This window comes from Trachypithecus francoisi, unplaced genomic scaffold (assembly GCF_009764315.1).
Source record: "Trachypithecus francoisi isolate TF-2019V2 unplaced genomic scaffold, Tfra_2.0 Lachesis_group12, whole genome shotgun sequence".
Taxonomy (NCBI): Eukaryota; Metazoa; Chordata; class Mammalia; order Primates; family Cercopithecidae; genus Trachypithecus; species Trachypithecus francoisi.
Window position 1 is genome coordinate 115,660,056 of NW_022681457.1, and position 9,099 is coordinate 115,669,154.

General features: G+C 49.1%; 1 pseudogene; it reads right to left on the minus strand.

Annotated features, from left to right (window-relative positions):
- Nucleotides 1-696: 696 nt before the first annotated feature.
- LOC117093959 lies at nucleotides 697-1,262 on the minus strand (annotated as a pseudogene).
- Between the last annotated feature and the right edge of the window lie 7,837 nt (nucleotides 1,263-9,099).

The window sequence follows — 9,099 nt, forward strand, 5'->3', positions numbered from 1 at the left end:
GATAAGAAGAAGAAATTAGGTCAGAGTGTGACTGGAGGTGCAGATGCTGGAGGGCCTTATCGACCATGGTAGGATGCTTGGATTTTCTCCGGAAGTTATTGGCAGATTTTGAGCAGAAGAAGACAGTGATCTGATGGTGTCACTAAGCTGGGCAGTCTGTGCACAGAACAGGCTGTGGGGGCCCAGAACAGAAGCAGGGTGGTAAGTTAGCAAGCGATCATGCTGACACAAGCAAGAGGTAGTGCAGACCCAGCCTACATGAGCAGCAACAGAAACAGTGAGAAGCACTTAGAGAAATGTGTCTGAAGCCTGGAGCCTGGAGCCTATATTTTTTTTTATCTTTTCTTCTTTTAGTTGTTAAAAAAATCCTTTTTTTTTTTTTTTTTTGAGACAGAGTCTCACTCCAGGCTGGAGTGCAGTGGCATGATCTCAGTCTCAGCTCACTGCAACCTCTGCCTCCTGGGTTCAAGTGATTCTCATGTCTCAGCCTCCCAAGTAGCTAGGACTACAGGCGTGCACCACCACGCCTGGCTAATTTTTGTATTTTTAGTAGAGACAGGGTTTTACCATGTTGGCCAGGCTGGTTTAGAACTCCTGACCTCACCTTGGCCTCGCAAAGTGCTGGGATTACAGGCCTGAGCCACTGAGCCCAGCCTGTTAAATGATCCTTTATTGAAATATTTTCCTTTGTGCTTCTTAATTAGCTGGGCATTCCTCACCCCACTGTTGATGTCATCTATGATGTCAGGAGGGTGGCGGCCATCAGCTTTGCAGCCCACAGACTGGGCAGTCACCAAGATCTTTTCAATGATTCCAAAGCGTTCTCTGACTAAAGATCAGGGCCACATCTGTCGAGCAGTGTTGACGGTCTCATCAAAAGTGATATTTCTACTGTGTTTTATGTTTTTCTGTTTCTTTCTGTCTCTTGGTGATTCCTTGAGGGCTTTGATGATCAGGGCAGAGGCAGAAGGTAGCACCTCAATCTGGGCCCGTCTGTTCCGAATGGTCAGTTTCACTGTACTCCGCAGACCCTTCCAGTTACTGGTTGCCTTGGCAACGTCATCACCAACGTTTTTTGGAGACGGACCCAGGGGGCCGATCTTGGGAAGCAACGCAGACCTGGCACTGCCTTCACCCCCAGTGCACCTCAGGTATGCGACTTTGATTTCACTAGGGTCAAATTTTGACAGCATGGTGGAGGCGGCTGGTGTCAGATGAACTCAGATTCGGGATGACTGAAGAAAGTTGCACCTTGGACTCCTTCGAGCCAAAAGGAGAAAGATGTATCTTTTGAAGGTAGAGTCAAGAAGAATTACTGACTCTTCTTATTGCTCATTTTTAAACTCGTTTTTAAAAAAGTTTGGCTGGGCACAGTGGCTCACACCTGTAATCCCAGCACTTTGGGAGGCCAAGGCAGAAGGATTGCCTGAGCTCAGGAGTTGAAGACCAGCCTGGGCAAAATAGCAAGACCCCGTCTCTATTAAAAATAGAAATCAGGGCCAGGCATGGTGGCTCACGCTTGTATTCCCAGCACTTTGGGAGGCCGAGGCTCGTGGATCACTTGAGGTCAGGAGTTCGAGAACAGTCTGGCCAACATGTTGAAACCCTGTCTCTACTAAAAATACAAAAATTAGCCTGGCATGGTGGTGGGCACCTGTAATCCTGGCTACTCAGGAGGCTGAGACAGGAGAATCACTTGAACCCAGGAGATGGAAGTTACAGTGAGCTGAGATCACGCCACTGCACTCCAGCCTGGGCAACAGAGCAAGACTCCATCTCAAAAAAAAAAAAAAGAAAGAAATCAAAAAGCATCCCCCCCGCAAAAAAATCCATGAGTAGTTATTTAATAATCTGTATCTGATTTCTCCAAAATCTTAAAAAGGTCTAAGTCTGTTGTTCATAGTTTCTCACTTATCAAGGCTGGCTTCCTTGTGTGTTTGGAAATTGTGTATCATGAGTCTGTGCTTAGTTGAACTTAATAAGTGTAATCTCAAGGGCTAAACTGGGGATGTTTTCCTCCACACAGGAGTGACTGGTGAGATAGTCAGCTACAAAATGGAAAAAAACTAGTATGATGAAATGCCAAGGGGCCTAACACCATGGAAGCAATAAGGGCTGCAGGAAATGAAAAGAGATATCTGAGGTGGTATTAAAGGTAGTGAAAGAGATGGGTAGGCATGTAATGAAGATCCTTTTCTTTAGAAAAGAATTCTTCTCACAGTCACGTGGTCACAGGATTATTACTTTAGAATCCCTTCCAACATGTCTGGACCACATTAGCCAGGAAAAAGAAGTTTAACGTAGAGGATACAAACACATGGTGTGCAGTAGCACCAGAATCTCTGTTTTTTTTTTTTTTTTTTTTTTTTGAGCCAGAGTCTGGCTCTGTCGCCCAGGCTGGAGTGCAGTGGCCGGATCTCAGCTCACTGCAAGCTCCGCCTCCCGGGTTTACGCCATTCTCCTGTCTCAGCCTCCGGAGTAGCTGGGACTACAGGCGCCCGCCACCTCGCCCGGCTAGTTTTTTGTATTTTTTAGTAGAGCCACCGTGTTAGCCAGGATGGTCTCGATGTCCTGACCTCGTGATCCGCCCGTCTCAGCCTCCCAAAGTGCTGGGATTACAGGCTTGAGCCACCGCGCCCGGCCAGCACCAGAATCTCTGTATAGGAGGCTCAGAGGAGCAATGGGATCGAAAGAGACACCCAGGCCAGGCGTAATGGCTCACGCCTACAATCCCAGCACTTTGGGAGGCCAAGGTAGGAGGATCACTTGAGGTTAGGAGTTTGAGACCAGCCTGGCCAACATGGCAAAACGCTGTTTCTACTAAAAATACAAAAATTAGCTGGGCGTGGTGGTGGGTGCCTGTAATCCCAGCTACTCGAGAGGCTGAGGTGGGAGAATCACTTGAACCCAGGAGGTGAAGGTTGCAGTGAGCCTGGATCGTGGCACTGCACTCCAGCCTGGTCAACAGAACAAGACTCTATCTCAAAAGAAGAAACAAAAAAAGAAAAGAAAAGAAAAGAAAAGAAAAGAAGAAAGGAGGGAAGGGAAGGGAAGGGAGGGGAGGGGAGGGGCGGGGAGGGGCGGGGCGGGGCAGGGCAGGGAAGGGAAGGGAAGGGAAGGGAGAAAAGAAAGACCCAGAACAGTTGCTTTACAACTAACTCTATGCTTAATAGTCTGTATCGGGCCGGGTGGGATGGCTCATGCCTGTAATACCAGCACTTTGGGAGGCCAAGGCAGGTGGATCATCTGAGGTCAGGAGTTCGAGACCAGCCTGGCTAACATGGCAAAACCCTGTCTCAACTAAAAATACAAAAATTAGCCAGGCATGCTGTTGCACGCCTGTCATCCCAGCTACTTGGGAGGCTGAGGCAGGAGAATCACAGTGGTTGCAGTGAGCCGAGATCGCACCACTGCCCCCCAGCCTGGGCAACAGAGCGAGACTCCATCTCAAATGAATAAATAAATAAATAAATAAATAAAATAATCTGTATCTGATCACTCCAAAAACCTGAGGTGGCCTAAGTCTGTCATCCATAGTTTCTGCTGATTCTCACTCATGATGGCTGGTGTGTTTGGAAATTGTATTTAATATATCTTGAGTTCGTACTTAGTTGAACTTAATATGTATAATCTCGAGGGCTAAATTAGAGATGTTTTCCTTCAGACAGGAGTGACTCCCCAAACCAGATCAAGTTTGGGGAGGTGTCTTGTGGAAGATGTTGATGGAGATTGCAAGCTAAAGCGCCTCCATTGGTGCTCCCATTGAAGGTGTGTCCATAAGCCGCAGAGAAATCAGTACCCACTTTGTAAGGCCAAAGTAGGCAGACTGCTTGAGCCCAGGAGTTGAAGACCTGCTTGGACAACATGGCAAAACCCCGTCTCTACCAAAAATAAAAATAAAAATTAGCCAGGTATAGTGGTACGTGCCTCTAGTCCCAGCTCCTCAGATGGTTAAGGTGAGATGATTACTTGAGCCCAGGAGGTGGAGGTTGCAGTGAGCCAAGATCACACCACCGCACTCCAGCCTGAGCAACAGAGCAGCACCCTGTGAGGAAAGGAAAGGAGATGGGAGGGGAGGGAAGGGGAGGGGAGGGGATCTCTCCCCTCCCTATTCAACTTCTCATCCTGCAAAGCGCTCAGAGGAACACCTGTGAGAGGGTGGATCCCAAGAGTAAACATCCAGGTCATCCACATCCCTTGCCATCATTGGCTTCAACACAAGTCAAGGAGAAACTCAATACTGAGGTTGAAGTTTTTACATTTGCTTCACCTCCTCTCTCTGCCATGGTACTTGGAGCATGAGTGCTTTGTAAATTTCTGCCTGAAGGAGAAAAACATCCAAACAACAAACCAGTGCCAAAACTTGCATACCACGGATGCCTGGCTAACGCTGCCTCAGGCCGCTTGCTGGGTTTCTGAACTAGGTTTGCGCCCTTGGTCCAGGAAGCTGGGGAGAGACGTGACTGGCTCATTAATCCTCGTAGAGCAGAGAGATCCTGCTGGAGCCATACAAAAATGCAGATGCCTTTTGCGATCTGTAAAACAAGTCTCCATGGGGAAGGTAACTTGGACGCCTGTGAAGGCTGGGTCCACTTCTTCACAATCTCATGGGTGCAGGTGGAGTCCTGAAGATCACCATCTGTGTCAGAAAAAAATTCTATCCAAACTATGTTTTTCCTCTACTCTCACACCACAACAATCAACACAGAATAAGGCTTCTGTGACCAAATGTGTGGGGGTGGACACCAGCTGGGTATCCTGCAATTCAATTTCAACACTATCTACCTGGAGATAGCATCAGATTGCAGGGGTTGAGGGCTCAATCCGCAAGCCTATCTCCCCCAATACCAGTCACAAGTCTGACCCCTAGAGCTTCTGATTCACTGGCTTCAATTTGGGGTTCCCATGACCCCCTCTTTCGTGTTTTGTTTTGTTTCTGACGGAGTCTCACTCTGTCTCCCAGGCTGGAGTGCAGTCGGGGGATCTCGGCTGACTGCAACCTCTGCCTCCCAGGTTCAAGCGATTCTCCTGCCTCAGCCTCCCCAGTAGCTGGGATTACAGGTGTGCATCACCATGCCCAGCTAATTTTTCTATTTTTAGTAGAGATGGGGTTTCACCATGTTGGCCAGGCTGGTCTCGAACTCCTGACCTCAAGTCATCCACCCGCCTCGGCCTCCCAAAGTGCTGGGATTACAGGGTGAGGCACGGTGCCCAGCCTGGGTTTGATGAATGTGTTGGAATGGCTCACAGAACTCAAGAAAACACTTACTTATGTTTAGTGGTTTGTTATAAAGGATTCACAAGGGATACAGATGAAGCGATGCATAGGGTGGGGTTTAGGGGAGGCAGAGTTTCCACGCTCTCCCTGGGCTCACCGCCCTCCAGGAGCCGCCATGTATTCAGCTATCCAGAACCTCTCCAAACCCAGTCCTCGTGGCTTTTTTATGGAGGCTTCATTACATGGGCACGACTGATAACTGCGTAGAAATGTGATTGGAGGCCGGGCGCGGTGGCTCAAGCCTGTAATCCCAGCACTTTGGGAGGCCGAGACGGGCGGATCACGAGGTCAGGAGATCGAGACCATCCTGGCTAATACGGTGAAACCCCGTCTCTAATAGAAGATACAAAAAACTAGCCGGGCGACGAGGCGGGTGCCTGTAGTCCCAGCTACTCGGGAGGCTGAGACAGGAGAATGGCGTGAACCCGGGAGGCGGAGCTTGCAGTGAGCTGAGATCTGGCCACTGCACTCCAGCCTGGGCGGCAGAGCAAGACTCCGTCTTAAAAAAAAAAAAAAAAAGAAATGTGATTGGACAAAAAGCCCATGATCTAAACCCCTGCAAGGCCTGTCTGTTCAGACTTTTCTCGGCCTCTGTCTGAGCACTCCTTCCTCTAGGGCAGGGCTGACCAATCTTTTGACTTCCTGGGCCACATTGGAACAAGAAGAATTGCCTTGGGCCACACATAAAGTACTCTAGCACTAATGATAGCTGATGGTCTTTAAAAAAATTGCAAAACAATCTCATAATGTTGTAAGAAAGTTTACGGGCCGGGCGCGGTGGCTCAAGCCTGTAATCCCAGCACTTTGGGAGGCCGAGACGGGCGGATCACGAGGTCAGGAGATCGAGACCATCCTGGCTAACACGGTGAAACCCCGTCTCTACTAAAAAAAATACAAAAAATTAGCCGGGCGAGATGGCGGGCGCCTGTAGTCCCAGCTACTTGGGAGGCTGAGGCGAGAGAATGGCGTAAACCCGGGAGGCGGAGCTTGCAGTGAGCTGAGATCCGGCCACTGCACTCCAGCCTGGGTGACAGAGCGAGACTCCGTCTCAACAAAAAAAAAAAAAAAAAAAAAAAAAGAAAGTTTACGAATATCTGTTGGGCTGCATTCAAAGCCATCCTGGGCTGCGGTTGAACAAGCTTGCTCTAGGGTGTGGGGCAGGACCCTCTCTGGAAGGAGGGTCTTTGGACCCACATCAGATTAGAATCCTGGTTGGACCGGTGAAAGAGGGACAGGAGAAGTTCAGAGGAGAGGTTCTGTTTCTTGAGGCCTCAAGTGCTCCAACATTATCACAGGACTGTGGGAGTTAGGAACGGAGAACCGCGTATCGATCGCAACACCACACCTCTGATCTCTGCATGGACAGGTACGGACAAGGAGAGGGTCTGAGACTCAGAAGGTGGCTTTGAGGGAGCCAGAAAATTGAACCCAAACATCCATTATGGAGAGGCACTTCATCCATTCAACAAAAAATGTACGAAGGCCGGGCACAGTGGCTCATGCCTGTAGTCCCACCACTTTGGCAGGCCAAGGCCAGTGGATTACCTGAGGTCACGAGTTCAAAACCAGTCTAGCCAACATGGTGAAACCCCATCTATACTAAAAATGCAAAAATTAGCCAGGCGTGGTGGTGCACCCCTGTAATCCCAGCTACTTGGGAGGCTGAGGTGGGAGAATTGCTTGAACTCAGGAGGCAGAGGCTGCAGTAAGCTGAGATGGCACCACTGCACTCTAACCTGGGTGACACAGTGAGACCCCATCTCAAAAAAAAAAAATATGTATTAAGCACTGTTCTGTGGTGAGCAGGTCTATACAAATCCACCCCCAAAGGCCCAGGGAGCTGAAAGGCCAAAGAAAGAGACTGACCAACACAGTGATCAGAAGGAAACGTTTAATAGGGACTTACAAACAGAAACCATGTCTCAGGCAGCCTCCAGATGACATGGTGGATCCCTGCAATGTTACACCCCAAGACCCAGGGCTTCTATACCATAGGGAATTTGCATAAGGGCAGGATTTATGGTAAGTATGTGTTTCAGTAATGTTGAGGCTTTCACTTAAGGGTAAGATTTACAGTAAGTACGTGAAATAGCAGAAGTCTTTGGCCGGGTAGAATGGCTCACGCCTGTAATCCCAACACTGTGGGAGGCTGATGTGGGTGGATCACTTTGAGGCCAGAAGTTCAACACCAGCCTGGCCAATATGGTGAAACTCTGTCTTTACTAAAAATACAAAAATTACTTGGAGGCTAGGCGCGGTAGTTCATGTTTGTAATCCCAGTGCTTTGGGAGGCCCAGGTGGATGAATCATTTGAGGTCAGGAGTTCCAGACCAGCCTGGCCAACATGGTAAAACCCCATCTCTACTGAAAATACAAAAATTAGCAGGGCGTGGTGGCATGCGCCTGTATCCCAGCTACTCAGGTGGCTGAGGCAGGAGAATTACTTGAACCTGGGAGGTGGAGGTTGCAGTGAGCCGAGATTGTGCCACTGCACTCCAGCCTGGGTGACAGAGTGAGACTCTGTCTCAAAAAAAAAAAAAAAAAAAAAATCAGCCAAAACCAGCCAAAACCAAGATAGCAATGAAAGTGACCTCTGGCCGGGCGCGGTGGCTCAGCCTGTAATCCCAGCACTTTGGGAGGCCGAGACGGGCGGATCACAAGGTCAGGAGATCAAGACCATCCTAGTCAACACAGTGAAACCCCGTCTCTACTAAAAAATACAAAAAACTAGCCGGGCGAGTTGGCGGGCGCCTGTAGTCCCAGCTACTCGGGAGGCTGAGGCAGGAGAATGGCGTAAACCTGGGAGGCAGAGCTTGCAGTGAGCTGAGATCCGGCCACTGCACTCCAGCCTGGGCGACAGAGCGAGACTCCATCTCAAAAAAAAAAAAAAAAAAAGAAAGTGACCTCTAATAGTCCTCCCTACTCATTATACATTAATTATAATGCATTACCATGCTAAAAGACATTCTCATCGGCGCCATGACAGTTTACAAATGCCACAGCCACATCCACAAGTTAGCCTATGTAGTTTATTTCCTTCTTTATTTATTTTATTTTACTTTATTTCATTGAGACAGGGTCTCGCTCTGTCACCCAGGCGGGAGTGCAGTGGCACAATCTTGGCTTACCACAACCTCTGCCTCCGGGTTCTCCCGCCTCAGCCTCCTGGGTAGCTGGGACTACAGGCGTGCATCATCACACCCAGCTGATTTTTTTATTTTTAAGAGAGACAGGGTTTCTCCATGTTGGCCAGGCTGGCCTCGAACTCCTGACCTCAAGTGATCTGCCAGCCTTGGCCTTCCAAAGTGCTGAGATTACAGGCGTGAGCCACCATGCCTGGCCCAGAAGTTTACCTATATAGTCTAAAAAGGGAGGAACCCTCGTTCTGGAAATTACCCACCCCTTTCCTGGAAACTCATGAATCACATGCAAGGGAAACTCAGTAATGAGTAACTGAGAGGAGTGGTTAGAATTTAGGGCTTATATAGAGGCCAGGCTCAGTAGCTCATGCCTGTAATCCCAGCACTTTGGGAGGCCAAGGCAGGCAGATCACCTGGGGCTAGGAGTTTGAGACAAACCTGGGCAACATGGTGAAACCCCGTCTCTACTAAAAATACAAAAATTAGCCAGGCGTGGTGGTGTGTGCCTGTAGTAATCACAGCAGCTACTCGGGAGGCTGAGGCACAAAATCACTGGAACTGGGGAGGCAGAGGTTGCATTGAGCCGAGATAGCATCGCTGCATTCCAGCCTGGGCGGCAGAGTGAGATTTCGTCAAAAAAAAAAAAAAAAAAAGCACCACAGCCTGGCATGGTGGCTCCTG